The 15305-nt window shown below is 36.7% G+C and overlaps 1 protein-coding gene across 45 annotated transcripts in view; it reads left to right on the top strand.

The window, feature by feature from the left end:
* MBNL1 (muscleblind like splicing regulator 1) overlaps window positions 1–15305 on the top strand; it is a 222460-nt gene that overhangs the window by 68519 nt on the left and 138636 nt on the right. The gene's annotated exons all lie outside the window — the stretch shown is intronic.

The raw sequence follows: 15305 nt of genomic DNA, 5'->3' as shown, positions 1-15305 counted from the left end.
TCTTGTATTCAGGAAGTGTGTGACATGCGCCCAGTTCACGCGAGAGGTGAGAAATTGAATGTTTCTCAGACTCAGCGCAGACACCTAGGGACCTAGTTTGGGAAGCTTAAATGCTGTCATTTTCCTTGCCAAGGATAAGTAGAGGATTTCAGCTATCAACATCGCTAATCTGTTACCTTTCATGCTGAGCAATGTCTCTGCCTTCCCACAGACTTAGACAAAGCTTCTTATTTTCTTACAAAGAGATCCTATTGAGCAAATTTTGAAGTGGTTTTTTTTTTTTTTTTAACTTTAGCAGAAACACATTTTGTGCTTGTAGATAGGGGAGCAATTTCTATGTTAACAAGGCCAAAAATTATGTCAGTGAAAATGGATAACTAAATAGACGGTCTTTAATTTAGCACTGATGCTGGTTGTTTTTTAAATTAATTTATTTTTTAATTGAAGGATAATTGCTTTACAGAATTTTGTTGTTTTCTGTCAAAACCTCAATATGAATCAGCCATTGGTATACATATATTCCCTCCCTCTTGAACCTTCCTCCCATTTCCCTCCCCAGATGCTGGTTAATAATATGCCAAAGATTCAGTAAAAGCAACTGAAAAGGCTTGTTAGAAATACTTAGTTGCTTAAAGTATAACAGATTGTTAGAGTAGTGATTTCTTGGTGAATTTCACTATAAACAAGAGTAATTTTGGTGAGGACATCTTATTTCAAAATTTATTTATGATAAACAGCTATAGAGTTTTAATACTATTTTTCCTATATAAATAACATCAAATGCACATCACCTACGGTGTTACTTATACTCTTGTGGCACATTTTTGACAGATTTAAACTTTGAGATGGCATTTGGTTTGTTGTTAGAGATAAAACTTTCTGTATTATAAGGACTTGTTTTGAAAAATTCTAATGGTTATAACCCCTTACACATTATTATCTGATTGAAAGGCCTTCTCTTGAATACCTTTCAGCCTTGGCCATGTCTGATCAGTATTATTATTCTTGTGTTGTCCCTAAGTTCTTTCCAGCTTCTTACATGCCCAACATCAGAAGTGTTGGTGAGATCCCTTTTTACATTTATCTCTGGAGTCATATAGAAATGATTTAGACATTTTGTCCATAAGGAACTACATTCAACAGTGGGTAACAGAGAAACCTTTCCTCTATCATGTAATGGTGGTTTAGTCATTCAGTCTTGTTAGACTGTTTGGTACACTGTGGACTATACCCCACCATGCTCTGCCCATGGGATGTCCCAGGCAAGAGTACTGGAGTGGGTTGCCATTTCCTTCTCCAGGGGATCTTCCAACCCAGGAATTGAACCTAGGTCTCCTGCATTACAGGCAGATTTTTTTACTGACTAAGCTACCAGGGAAGCCCAAGACATAAACAGATTAAGGATTTATATTTCAGTAGGTTGTCCAGGCCTATGTGATGACTCTGCAGTCACTGGAACTTAGATTTCTTCACCCTTAGGTCCCAAGGAGCACATGCCTTCCAACCATAGGTTTATTTAAAAATCGTAAGATGGCCATTGCAGCTCCAGCCATCATTTCTGCATTCTAGGAAGCAGGAAGAGCCATGGGCAAAAAAACCACTGCCTGGTCCACTTAGGCTCTTTTTAGCAAAAGTCTTTTAAGCTCTGCCCAATGATTTATCCTACTTTCTTACTGGTAGCAGGGAGGGCTGGAAACTGTATTCTTAACCGTTGCCCTGATTGAAACCATGTTTCTGGGTAGTTTAGGTAGGAGGAGGGAAATGGATATTCAGGAGGGCAGTCACTGCGATGGGAGAGTGAGATTTATTTTCCCCCCAGAAAACTTCCAGAATCAATTAACCCCTCTGAAAAGCACCTGGGTATGGGAATAGTTGAAGAGAGATCACTTCCGAAGAGAAACTTGTATCTTCTTTTCTTGGTTAAGCTGTCATCACTTTTCCTGTCCTAGCTAATGAGAGTTGTTTTTTTCTTTTTTCCCTTTCAAATCATGATGTATTTAGTCAGTAAAATCTAGCATATCATAATACAAATGGATTGATTTTTGCTAATGCAGAATAAAAAATTGTTTGCTTTATTTTTTATTTTTCCTACTGCCAGTACATATTTATATGCACAGTTAAATATTTATAACGAATATAACAAGAATGTAAGTCATAAAAAACAGGTCTCAAATGATTTTGACAAGAGAATCTGTATTTACTCTGATCCCTGTTTCTGCTTCTTCTGCAGATATACATTACTCTTATTTACTGTGTATGAAGCAAGATAAAAACAGTTATTATTTATTAAAAATAATTCTATGATGGTATTTTCAGTGCTTTCAATTTTTTCATATATTAAGTCCTCACAAATACTCTTTGAAGAGTTACCAGTATCACTGCCATTCCTCTGATGGTCACACTGAGGTATAGAGGAGTTAAGTGATGTGTGTAAAGTAAACCAGTAAAAGGTGAACTCCAAGCCTGGTAACCTAATTTCACTGCCTATACTTTTAACAACTTTCCTGTAAAACATTACTTCTTAATTTATATATCCACATCCCAAAGATTCAGCAAAGAAAACACCTGAACAGCAGTGCTTTAGAATAAAAATTAATGTATCAGACAGATTTGCAGCATTGGGCCTAAAGCAGTAGATACTCAAAAGTAATTATATTTTAAGTCAACAAATGAATCAATAAGTGAACACAAAATGGCAGCAAGAATGCTCCACCAACTGTCAGATATATTTCTTTTAAATGTATGGCCATGTAGGAAAACATTTTGAATTAATCATCTTAAATAAGTGGTCACTGTTTAAACCATATAGCTATCCCCCATTGTATTAAAAAAAAAAAAAACCCATATTCCAAAGTTTTAATCATTTAGAAAGCATTTTCCCACAGAAGCAGTGTGGTTAAGTCATTAGTCCAACCCTGGGAAGCCTAAGTAACCTATAGGATGCTTGAGTTATAGTCCAGTACAAATAGTACCCTGGAAATTCTGATTATTAATTAAACCCAGGAGGCTCCCCAGAAGCATTGTGAATACCATCTCATCATACATCTTAAGTTATATTAGTGTCATAGACCCCCAACTGCTTTTGTTAAACTCTTTCAATGGGAAAAATATATTTCAAGTTTCAGTTTGGGGCTGTGTAAATTCACCAGGGCCTAATGCAGGAGAAGTGGCCTTTCCCAAACTTCTGGACATATTCTGCAAGCCAGTGCAATAGGTTTTCTCAGCTCCACATTTGGCCTGCTCTGCCGCTGAGCTGGCTTTCAGTAAGGCAGTGGCTCAGAATCATAGGGACTACAGACAGAGTATGGAATGAGGGTTATTCAATATTTGGGAAATACTGAACCCTTAATATTCATTGGAAGGTCTGTTTTAGAAGCTGAAGCTCCAGTACTTTGGCCACCTGATGCAAAGAGCCAACTCATTGGAAAAGACCCTGATGCTGGGAAAGATTGAGGGCAGAAGAAGGGGGAGGCAGAGGATGAGATGGGATCACCGACTCAATGGACTTGTATTTGAGCAAACTGTGGGAGAAAGTGGAGGACAAAGGAGCCTGGCATGCTGCAGTCCATGGGGTTGCGAAGAATCGGACACAACTTAGTGACTGAACAGCAACAACGTGGAATGAGGGGCTGTAGTCTATAAAGTTTCCCCAGGGTGGGAAGACTTTTTTGATATATGTCTTCCAGGTAACCTTTCTTTTTTCTAAGGACTCAACCTGCTTTCTTTTCGAATATGCAGGTTTTTGGTTCTGAGTCTGGTCCGCTATGGAACTTCATATTAATGAACAAATTTCTCCCATTCTCTTTTTTTTTTTAATAAAATTATCAAAAGCATAGCTTTGTTTTTAATACCTTTTCTTTCTAATTACTAGTAAAAATAAGGAAAAATAGGTGGATAGTAAAAATATCAGATTAAAAAAACGTTTTTTGGCCATTGTATCACAGGATATAGTCAAGGGATCAGCAATAAAGGAGCAGATATGAGAACAAAGGTGTTTAGGAGGTGATAGGGGATGGGAATTTCACAGTTCAAGGAGTGTAACTTAAACACTTCCTATGTCAGAGGAAGATATTAAAAACACAGCCTTCCAGGGACAGATTGCTAAAAGGGAGACCAGTGTATTAGGTGGTGGTGGTGGGGTTCAGATGGGAACGTCTCAATAGCAATTGGAGGGTCGGTGGAAGAGAAACTTAAGGAAGAGAGAGAGAAATGTCTCTAGTGGTTTATCTTTCTTTTTTCCCTCTCTTCCTTCTCACAACTACTAATTCCAAGACCACAGTCGGGAAGAGAACTAGAGAGAATCCCCAGTAAGCGAGGTCCCATAGCCACAGGCCACCAGCCTGGGGCAGCTGTTTCCGCATCACTGTTGGTCTATTGGAAACCACCTATATTTTAACACCAGATCACAATTTTAGGCCCAGATGGATTCTTCTGATGCTTTCTCACTTTGTTCAGCAATGTTTATATATTTTAACTTGTTTGATTGAGACACACTATTTATTCAGATCCAAAACTGTTTTCTCAAGACTCCATAGGACCCCAGGCATCTTAAGTTAGAATTTGTTTCTCTGCATTAAATTCAGACATGGAGTAGAGGCTTCTGGTTTTCAGAATCACTTATACTTAAGTCCAGGCTGTTCTTTTTTTTTTAATATAAATTTATTTATTTTAATTGGAGGCAAATTACTTTACAATATTGTATTGGTTTTGCCATACATTGACATGAATCCGCCACGGGTATACATGTGTTCTCAGATAGGTAAGAAGCATCTGCTATTAATAGTTGACAGTAAATTATGCAAAGTAAAACATGAAAAATTAAAGTTAGAAAAGCTGGGAAGCTTTTCTATCATTTTCAATTTTATGCACAGGTATGGACATAATCAGTGTTTAGGATCTGCTTGTGACAGATAAATTACATCTGTAATTCATTCTTCTCCATGTTACAGCATTCAGATGATTATTTGCTTTCAAATATCTTTGCTCATCTAATAGTCTAAAATTGTTCATAGACTGCAGATAAGTCTAGTAACATCTTCAAATCCCAGGAAGACTTTATAACTAAACAGTGTTAACTTAGCAAATGGGCCAAGTTAAAAAAAAAAAAGATTTTGGAGAAAAACAGAGCCAAATTTATCATGCCCAAAATAAGATTCCTTTTTGGTAGATGACATTGCCCTTCATAAAACAATTCTCCTTTAAGGGAGGCAACTGAGAAATAAACCATGAAGAAAGAAATAACTAAAGAATTCATTTATTTATAAAGAATCCTGTTAAGAAAGATCTGTATTCTGAATGAACCATCTTTCTTCACATTATTTCATATCTCTTCATGACTAAGTGGAAACTAATGAAATCTAAATCTAGCCATGAGAAAAAGATTATCATCATGATTTTATTTATTAAATTTTTTCACTATTATGAAGTTTTATTGCCAGATATTGCCTTCCATGAATCATAGCATAGGAATAAATTGAATACAAATGTACACATAAAACACCAATATGTTAAAAAAAAAAAAAAAAAGAACTCCAAAAACAAAAAAACAAACTCATCTTAAACTCAGATAAACTAAAGAGTCAGGTCCACATTGAAGAAGAGTCATCTATATTACAAGTTCTTGCGTGGTAGAGTCTAAGTAGCTTCTCCAAAACCTTTAAACTGACTGACATATAGTAACTTGACATATAACATACATATAGTAGGTTAACTATACAGAACTATAGAGAAACGGTATGCTTGTATTAGTAGAATGTGTTTACATTGTAAACGATTTGTACACGATTCATCATATTCCAAAATTCAGCAAGATAAACCTGAATTAGATTGATTCTTAGGTGAGATATGCAGAAATGGTTAATTTAATTGCCTGACTGGATAATCATCTATTGATTATATAAGATGCTGGGGCTTAGAATGATTAGGTAACCTATGCAAATTTGCACTACCAGAAAGTGGCCAAACTGGGATCCAACACAGGCAAATCCGTCTTTAGAGGCTATACTTCAACCTTCACGCTAACTCGTTTAAGCTGACAGTGTCATGAAGCACTGCATCGCCACTTTCGCATACAAAAATATAGTGTTAATTATTAGTGAGTCTATATATTAGAGTGACAGACATATATACTTAGGCATATTTGTTGAGAAACTGTGTGTGAAGTCGCTCAGTCGTGTCTGACTCTTTGCGACCAAATTGTAGTTACCTGAATTTAAGACAAATTGGACACGACTGAAGTGACTTAGCATAGCATAGCATATACTTTTTAAAACATGATCACTCACACTTTCACTTAATTCAGAAAAAAAAATCCCTGAATAATTGCTAATAAGGTTTTTTTTTTTTAATGGTTTTTGTTTTGTTTTGTTTTGTTTTGTTTTTTAATGGGAAATTTATACTAAATTTTACCGGGGAGTTTGATAACATAAGGAATCTAAAACCTAGATCAGGAAGAGTTTTAATAATCGTGCCAGACTGGAAACAGTTTAGAAAAGCAAAATCGGCTGCTTTGGGGGAAAAAAAAAAAAAAAAATTCAGTACTCTAAGACAAAGCTTGGAAGTGAAGTACAGGGGACCAGATAAAGAAGTTTTTGTTACATAATTATCTTTATGATTTTGTTTACACTAAGTATCCTTTCTTATTCAAGAAGTAGTATACTTGATATTTTTCTAATTCATAGAACCATGCGACACTATTTTGTAAGCGGGTGAGAGTTCCTTCTTCATATTTCTTGAGTTTCACTGGGCATTTTTAATAATACTAAAAACAAAAAAAACTGCTCAAACTTTTGTAAAGTCTTTTAAAATTGTACTATATGAAGTTGAAATCTAGATTAAACCATTCGCCCACCTCTTTGCCAAATTCCTATTGTAGGTCACACTTAAGTGTTTGTGCTAACTTTTAATGTTGTGTTTTAAAACTTAGCTTGGAATAATGTTATAGTAGCTAATTTAATTCTTTGTATATTTGCATAGTACTGGTGTCCAGTAAGAGGAAAGTTTTTTCACGTGAATAGTTAATTTTAAAATCGCTCACAACATTGTTTTTAAGGCTTTTGAGTTATTTGTAGTTGAAATAAAAATGACTAAATATAAGAATCACTGCGTTTTGTTCATGATGTTGTAAAAAGAACATGTTTGCACTCAGAAAAAACAAGGATTAAAAATATCAAATTTCTGGGCTTCCTGAGTATTTGGTAATTGTTAGTTTACATTGAACTGTTGAGAGAAGTATCTCAAATATTAATTTCATTAGATGATTTAAAATGCTCTGTGAGAGATACATAATTATTCTCACACAGCTTTTTGACAAAAGGGAAAAGAAAACCTTTAACATCAAGAGCTGGTGTTACAAGGAAGCTTTCCTTAAATGACTAGAAGCTTAATGCCTTTTGGCCATTTTCTTGAATATATCAGCTTTTTCAAACAGCTAGTTAGATACATTTTTACCAAAATTGTTTGGGATATATAAAGGAAATCAGTCCTGAATAATCATTGGAAGGACTGATGCTGAAGCTGAAACTCCAATACTTTGGCCACCTGATGAGAAGAACTGACTCACTGGAAAAGACCCTGATGCTGGGAAAGATTGAAGGTGGGAGGAGAAGGGGATGGCAGAGGATGAGATGGTTGGATGGCATCACCAACTCAATGGACATGAGTTTGAGTAAACTCTGGGAGTTGGTGATGGACAGGGAAGCCTGGTGTGCTGCAGTCCATGGGGTCGCAAAGAGTCGGACACAGCTGAGTGACTGAACTGAATTGATATAAATTCACACTTGGTATATAAGTCAAACTTATTTTGTGTTTAGAACCAAATTGATCACAGGGAAAGGTGAGTGGTTTTCCTTGTCCTTTGATTTCATTTCTCTGGGCATTTTCTTCACTAGTTTGCTTTAGTGACAGTTTTTTTTTTTTTTGGTGTTTTCTGAGTGTCTAGATTGGCCTCTGAGAAGGCAGTGTCAACCCACTCCAGTACTCATGCCTGGAAAATCCTGCAGTGAGACTGAGTGACTTCACTTTCACTTTTCACTTTCATGCATTGGAGAAGGAAATGGCAACCCATTCCAGTGTTCTTGCCTGGAGAATCGCAGGGACGGGGGAGCCTGGTGGGCTGCCATCTATGGGGTCGCACAGAGTTGGACATGACTGAAGTGACTTAGCAGCAGCAGCAGCAGATTGGCCTCTGTACTCTTTTCCTTGGGATGAAATTTACAGTAATATTTTGTAGCAAATCAATATTGGTGCCAGGAGTAATGTTGCCACAGATAGTTTTTACTTGGTCCCAACGGTACCCTGGAATTTTTAATCAAAGTAGCATCTGCATAATAATTGCAAAAAACCATATGCAGAAGTATGTAAGTAAAAAACTTTTCATGATAGAGTAGGACCAGGTTAAGCACCAAAACCATAAAGGCAGCTGGGTCTGGGTTTGACTCCATCAGTCATTTCCTAGTGACTTTGTGCCTAATCGTTTACCTCCCTAAGTTTCAGTTTCCTCCTCTATAAAACAAGACTAATGATTCCTTCTTTGAAGGTTTGTGCGGACTGAGGGAAATCACTTACATAATGTACATCACTCTATGCAGCATCTTGAGCAGTGTAAACGCTCCATACCTAGTACCTGCTCGTGATGTTCTTGTCTGAATGCTGGAATATGGTCACGTTATTGTCCCCTTAAAAGAAGAACTTCCCTATGTCAGAAGAGACATCTCATTATTTTGCATATTGTGCTATAGATACTTACTCATTTTTTGATTTAAAAATTAAAAAGCAACTTTTATCTGCATTGTCATATACTAGTTTATTCATTTACCTGTTATCAAGAGAATACATCTCTTAACCTCTAGCTTGTGTGCCCCTTGACTTTAAGCTGGTTGTAGTTGTTGTAGCTTAGTCACTAAGTTGTGTCTGACTCGTTTGCGAACCCATGGACTGTAGCCCTCCAGGCTTCTCTGTCCATTGGATTTCCCAGACAAGAATACTGGAGTAGGTTGTCATTTCCCTCTCCAGGGGATCTTCTGAACCCAGGGATTGAACCTACATCTCCTGCATTGGCAGATGGGTCTTTACCATTGAGCCACCAGGGAAGCCCCTTAAGCTCATTGGGGTAATATTAATAAGTCATTATTTATATCATTGTGCCTGAAAAGCCATTTCCTAAATGCAGGTATCCATGAATGAAGAAGTAGTTGTAACCATCATTCCAAATTTAATTTCATTTGAAACTAATGCCTCTTTAGCTCTGTGTTGGTCTAAAATGAATAATTCACATTTGATATTTCAAATGTGTATTAGTTATGTAAATTTCTTCCTAAAAGATTTATCTTGGACTTTTTTCAAAAATAAAATTGATGTTTATTTAGTAAAGTACCTGTGCAGACTAGAGGGTTAGGTATTAAAGTCTGTTTTTCATGACTTGCTTTATCCCTACTTTGTTTTTATACTTGTATAAACTTAGTTGGTGAAATATCTACCCCTTAACGTCCTAAAAGAGTGTAAAGTGAAAGTGAAAGTGAAGTCGCTCAGTCGTGTCCGACTCTTTGCAACCCAGTGGACTGTATCCCACCAGGCTCCTCTGTCCATGGGATTCTCCAGACAAGAATACTGGAGTGGGTTGCCATTTCCTTCTCCAGGGGGTCTTCCCAACCCAAGGATCGAACCCGGGTATCCTGCATTGCAGGCAGACTCTTTATCCTCTGAGCCACCAGGGAAGCCCCTAAAAGGTGTAAAGCAGCATTTATATCCAAGATATTCCATTTATCACATCCTTGTTTTTTCCCCCGTTTCATATTACTCAGAATTGATAGGAATCCCATTCTAGTCCAGTAAAATGTTCTCTTTTGCTTCAAGATATTTAAAACGTGCTGGCCTAATTCACAAGTTTGAGACTTTCCACTTTGGTTAGAAATGAGGATATATACTTTTTGCAGCAAATGGAGAGAAGTACCCCGGCTCCCTGATATTATTGTCTTGTCTGGACTGGTATAGCTTAGTGGTTTCCTGTGACTAGCTCTGGGTTTTCCTTTGCAGTTGGTGTAAATTTTGTTATATTTGGTTTCAGAATATGAGTTGTGTATTTACTGTTTGATTTATTGAGCCATGCCACTGCCTTCTTGTTAAGGCTATTGATTATTGCCCATTCTTTATGCTGTGTATTGATTTGGTATGTGGCAATGAGTTAATTGCATTACTTGATGTTAAAAGAGGATCAAATATGTTTGAAAGAGATGCTTGTGGCCTGTTTAATTGAGTTGCCTATTTAGGCTTTTAACATGTTGTGAAACAATTAAGAGAAAGTACAGGAGGACCTCTGAGGGTAGAGATCATAAAATTTGTTTTCAGCTTTTAGAAGATGCCAAAACTTGTGTAGTAAGTCATTCCTGGCATTAAGTGGTCAATTATATTGAGTTAGCAGATATGTAAGTGCTGGGATTTTCCCCCTGTATTTTGTTTAAAAATCAAAGGAGCTAACACCCTTGGATGCTCACATTTTATTGAGAAAGAATCACTTCTTTCTAAGAATGGTTTCATATTGAAACCATGTATTATTGGGTATATGTAGAAATAACAAATGCAATGTGTATGTGTGTGTGGGTGCTCAAATTTGGGGGATATTGCAGAGAGAAAATTAAGCTAAATGAGTAAGCTGGGAATCAACTGAGTTTTTTTAATGTACTCGTTTATTTCATGTTTCTTAGCTAAAAACTATTTGTTCGTGTAAACAATACATTTAAAATGAGGTGACATTTACTTATTTTCCTTGACATTAATTGTTTGAATTTTCTGAACTTCAGACAGTCTACACTTAATGTGAAAAAAATTAACCTTCAGAATGAGATCATAGTACCATGGTCCTCTAATGAATGTTACCTTTTGTTTTAGCAGCTCAGTTGGCTCTAGTCCATGGAAAAGTTATTTCCCATCAGCTCCAAGGTAGGAGCCAAACCAAAGTTAAAGAAACACTTTCCAGCAGACAAGTTTCTACAGATACTGTCAACAGTCCAAGAGGAGGCGCTTGTGCATTCACTGACTGACTCACTCACACAGACACATGCAGATCATTTCTTACAGAAATATTAGATTGGAAAAAATACTGAAATACTGATAATGATAGTAATTTCAGGTTAATAAAGGCATTCCATATTAATCCTTCCTAGTCACATTATAGCCTTAAATTTTAAATGTGTTTACTTTTTCAAAATTTGTTTGCTTCAGGATGATTGAAAGAGGACCACTTTCTCCCCATGTTAATACCTTCCAGGGCTTTTTGATCTCTAACCTGTTGTCACCTCTAGTTTATTTGCCTAGCATATGATTTTTGAAAAATGAAGGAATGCAAACAATTACGACTGGCTTTTTGGAAATGCCTATTAAAACCCTGACCTCAAAGGACCTGCCAGTTTGGAACTTTTAACAGTAGAAATGTGAAACCTCAGCACTGAAAGCAGTGTGTGTAAGAGATGGTGCCAGTTGGACCATTTTGCTACAAATACCTGCTAGCCCCAAACCTTTCCCTTGCTTCGTGATCCACCATGCTAACAGTGAGTGAGTGAGTGAAGTAGCTCAGTCGTGTCTGACTCTTTGCAACCGCATGCACTGTAGCCTACAAGGCTCCTCTGTCCATGGGATTTTCCAGGCAAGAGTCCTGGAGTGGGTTGCCATTTCCTTCTCCAGGGGTCTTCCCGACCCAGGGATCTAACCCGAGTCTCAGGAACCACTTAATTCCATATGAGCCAAAAGCTTACATGGCATGCCTGCTGTATGCCAGGTAGCATCTTAAGTACTTTCCCAGGCTTTCTGCACAAAGCAAAAAAGACCTGGAAAGTATATATATTTTTTCTTACCTCTGCCACTTGCCCCACCATCTATACCTACTCAGTTGGAATCTCTAAAACAAGAGACATGGCCAGATATATATTTTCAAAAGCTCTGTGCTCCTGGTTAACAGCTAGTCTTTTAATACTGCTAGGAGGTTCAGGGAGTCTAGTATTTTTGCCACGACTTCTGACTCCATATAGAAGATATATTTTTCTTCCAACAATAAAATCATCTGGAAGTCTTTACATACTCCAGACTCCGCATATAGAGTTGACTTTGCTTTCTGATTTAGTACTGTGGATTCATTTGAGATGGAGAAGGCACTGGCCACCCACTCCAGTACTCTTGCCTGGAAGCTCCCATGGACAGAGGAGCCTGGTAGGCTGCAGTCCATGGGGTCGTGAAGAGTCGGACGTGAGTGAGCAACTTCCCTTTTATTTTTCACTTTCATGCATTGGAGAAGGAAATGGCAACCCACTCCAGTGTTCTTGCCTGGAGAATCCCAGGGATGGGGGAGCCTGGTGGGCTGCCGTCTATGGGGTCATGCAGAGTCAGACACAACTGAAGCGACTTAGCAGCAGCAGCAGCATTCATTAGAGAGGACTTCCCCAGTGGCTCAGTGGTGAAGAATCCACCTACCAAGGAGGAGATGTTGAGTTCGATACCTGGTTTGGGAAGATCCCCTGGAGGAGAAAATGGCAACCCACTCTAGTATTCTTGCCTGGCAGATTACATGGACAGAGGTGCCTGGAGGCTACAGTCTAAAGAGTTGGACACAACTCAGCAAATAAACAACAATAATAAATTTGAAAACCTGACTTTAAAAAAGTGAAATAACCTCACCTACTTAATGTCTTATTCATGGTTAGAACATGGAGTGGAGTCACTTTATTTCATTAATGTCCCTGCTAGCTTTTGGATACAAAAATTTTTTTTCTTTCTCTAAATAACATCCTCTATCCCTTAAAAAAAAAAAAAAGGACTAGCAAGTTTCAGTTTTGATATGTATCTTCTATTTTGTTGTATCTCTTCTATTACAATAAAATAGTTGGTAAAAGAATGCTACTTTTAAGCTTCTTATAATATATATCAACAAATGTGGAGTTTCAGTGATGACCTAGTTGACCTCATAATTATTTTATTTTTGTTAAGAATTTTGTATTTTTGCATATTCTGTTTCATCTCATTATCTCCAAGTAATTGCCAATATAATAATCTTGAAGTAATTCTAATATCTTGTCTTTGAATTTCTAATTGATCATGGATTTAAATGAACGAAACTTTTCTTACTTTAGAGGCAGTCCTTAGGCATAGCAAATGAATAGGCTAGCCTGGTAGATATAGTTTTATAAACTTTCAAGACATGAAAGTGATCCTAAAAGTCCAAATGCCGTTTAGAACTTCATGCATAAACTGTATGTGTTGTTCTAGGAAGCAGGGAAAATTGATGGTCAGCCTTAGCCTGTAGTATATTTTGACAGCATGAATGAGGCAAGCAAGCAATTTTCCAGACTGTTTAATAGTACAAAGTAAAGGACTTCTAAGGAAGTCATTCTTATGACTAGTTGAAAAATATTTTTCTTAGTAACTGTTCTCGAGAAAAACAGATCACCATTGGAAGAAAAATGAAATCTGAAGTTGCCAGCATTCTGAAAGTGATTTAATCACTAAAATGTGTTTACCTTATAATAAAACTCCTTAAAAGGATACTGCTTCATACATTTCTAATTATTTAATGAATGTTGTCTTGAACTTCAGTAGGAAATTATTTAACACCCTTATGCACATTAACTCCATCACCTTGGCAGATTATTGGTCATTGTATTTTTAAACTATTTTTAAAAATAAATTTCCAGTAGCACATATAAAACTACATCATCATAAAATTAAAGATGAAATGTTTTAAGTTTACCCAGTTGCTTCAAGTGTCTTCCACTGTGTGGTTCTAAACTGCATTTGAGTGAAAATAGGACTTGATCATAAAGAACCCACCTGCCAATGCAGGAGACATAAGAGATGTGGGTTCGATCCCTGGGTCAGGAAGATCCCCCTGGAGGAGGGCATGGCCACCCACTCCAATATTTTTGCCTGGAGAATCTGATGGACAAAAGGGATTGGCAGGCGACAGTCCATGGGATTTCAGAGAGTTAGACATGACTGATGTGACTTAGCATGCAGGCACAGGACTTGACTGGTGGAAAATCATTCATTTGTGGATTTACAGATTTTATTCTCAGTGGTTTGAAAAGATGCATTGTCCAGCAGCAACTTTTGTACCAGTGACCGTGCTTCATGTGAACTTGATGGATTCTAATCACTGGGTTTATCATTACTACATAGATATTTGGAAGGAACAGCCTGTAAATCTCATTTCTAAGCCACGAGTAGCTATTATGTCAATTTGAAGAACAGAAATAAAATACAGATTAAAAAAAAAGACACCACAGTCATTCACAGATTCTAGCTAGTTAAGTACCTGTGATTATTATGATTTTTCAGTATCAGGTTAATATTTAAAATTTGGAAAATAACCTACTAACCTTATTTTTATTTGTAGTGTTGGAAGTGTTTCTAGCATTTTTCAAGTAGTAACTTGAAAGAAAATTGAGACTCATCTAGGGTTCCACTTTGATTTTTACTATAGTAACACTTGTAGGGGCAAATCACTCAATAGTCATGCCTCCACTACAATTAAACTTTGTAAACATTTCAAGAATAAAAACTTCAGGTGCTAGGTTTTTCCTTGAAAATACCTGACATTTTTCTTGCCTAAATTTAAGATTTGTTTTCTCTTTACATTTTAAAAGATTTTTCATGGAATGTTCAAGGGTTTTGCATGATATTTAGACAGGATTTCTTTTTATCACTTTCAACATTGAACTCCAGTGATCCATAGATTCTTTGGATTGCAGTTAGAAGAGTTTTAGAAATGATGTCCTGCAATCTACTTGCTTTTTGGATTAGGAAACTGAGGAGCCACTAGTGGGGTTAGAGTTTAATCATATTCATGAAGATCCTGAGATTGCCAGAACCCTTAAATATGATTGGTCAATTAGTTACAGCAAAAACTGGAATAAGCTGTCTTCATCTTATGAAAATAGCCTATGATACACTTGGTTGATAACTACTATTAATTAAGGTCGAGTTGGTGCTGTTAACTGCCATCAAGGTGCATAGCTTTCTTGACTAACATGATGCCTTGATTACTGCCAGTATTAAAAGTTTATAGTGTTTTGTTGTTTAATAGTAGATTCTCCAAAAAAAAAAGGGGGGGGATACCTAACTTTATACCAAAATTTACTAACAAAAGGATGTATTAGATATAATTTAATATCATAAAATACCCAATATCCTGTATTTTACATTCTAGATAGCCAATTGATTTTTATAGAATGTTTTTTTTTAGTTAAACCTTTGCATCTGAAGCCAACCTGTGGTTGCAATTGACAGATGAGTTATTAGTTCTCTTTCATTTCTCTTACTCA

This window comes from Bos taurus, chromosome 1 (genome assembly GCF_002263795.3).
Source record: "Bos taurus isolate L1 Dominette 01449 registration number 42190680 breed Hereford chromosome 1, ARS-UCD2.0, whole genome shotgun sequence".
NCBI lineage: Eukaryota > Metazoa > Chordata > Mammalia > Artiodactyla > Bovidae > Bos > Bos taurus.
This window is presented reverse-complemented; position numbering and strand designations above follow the sequence as displayed.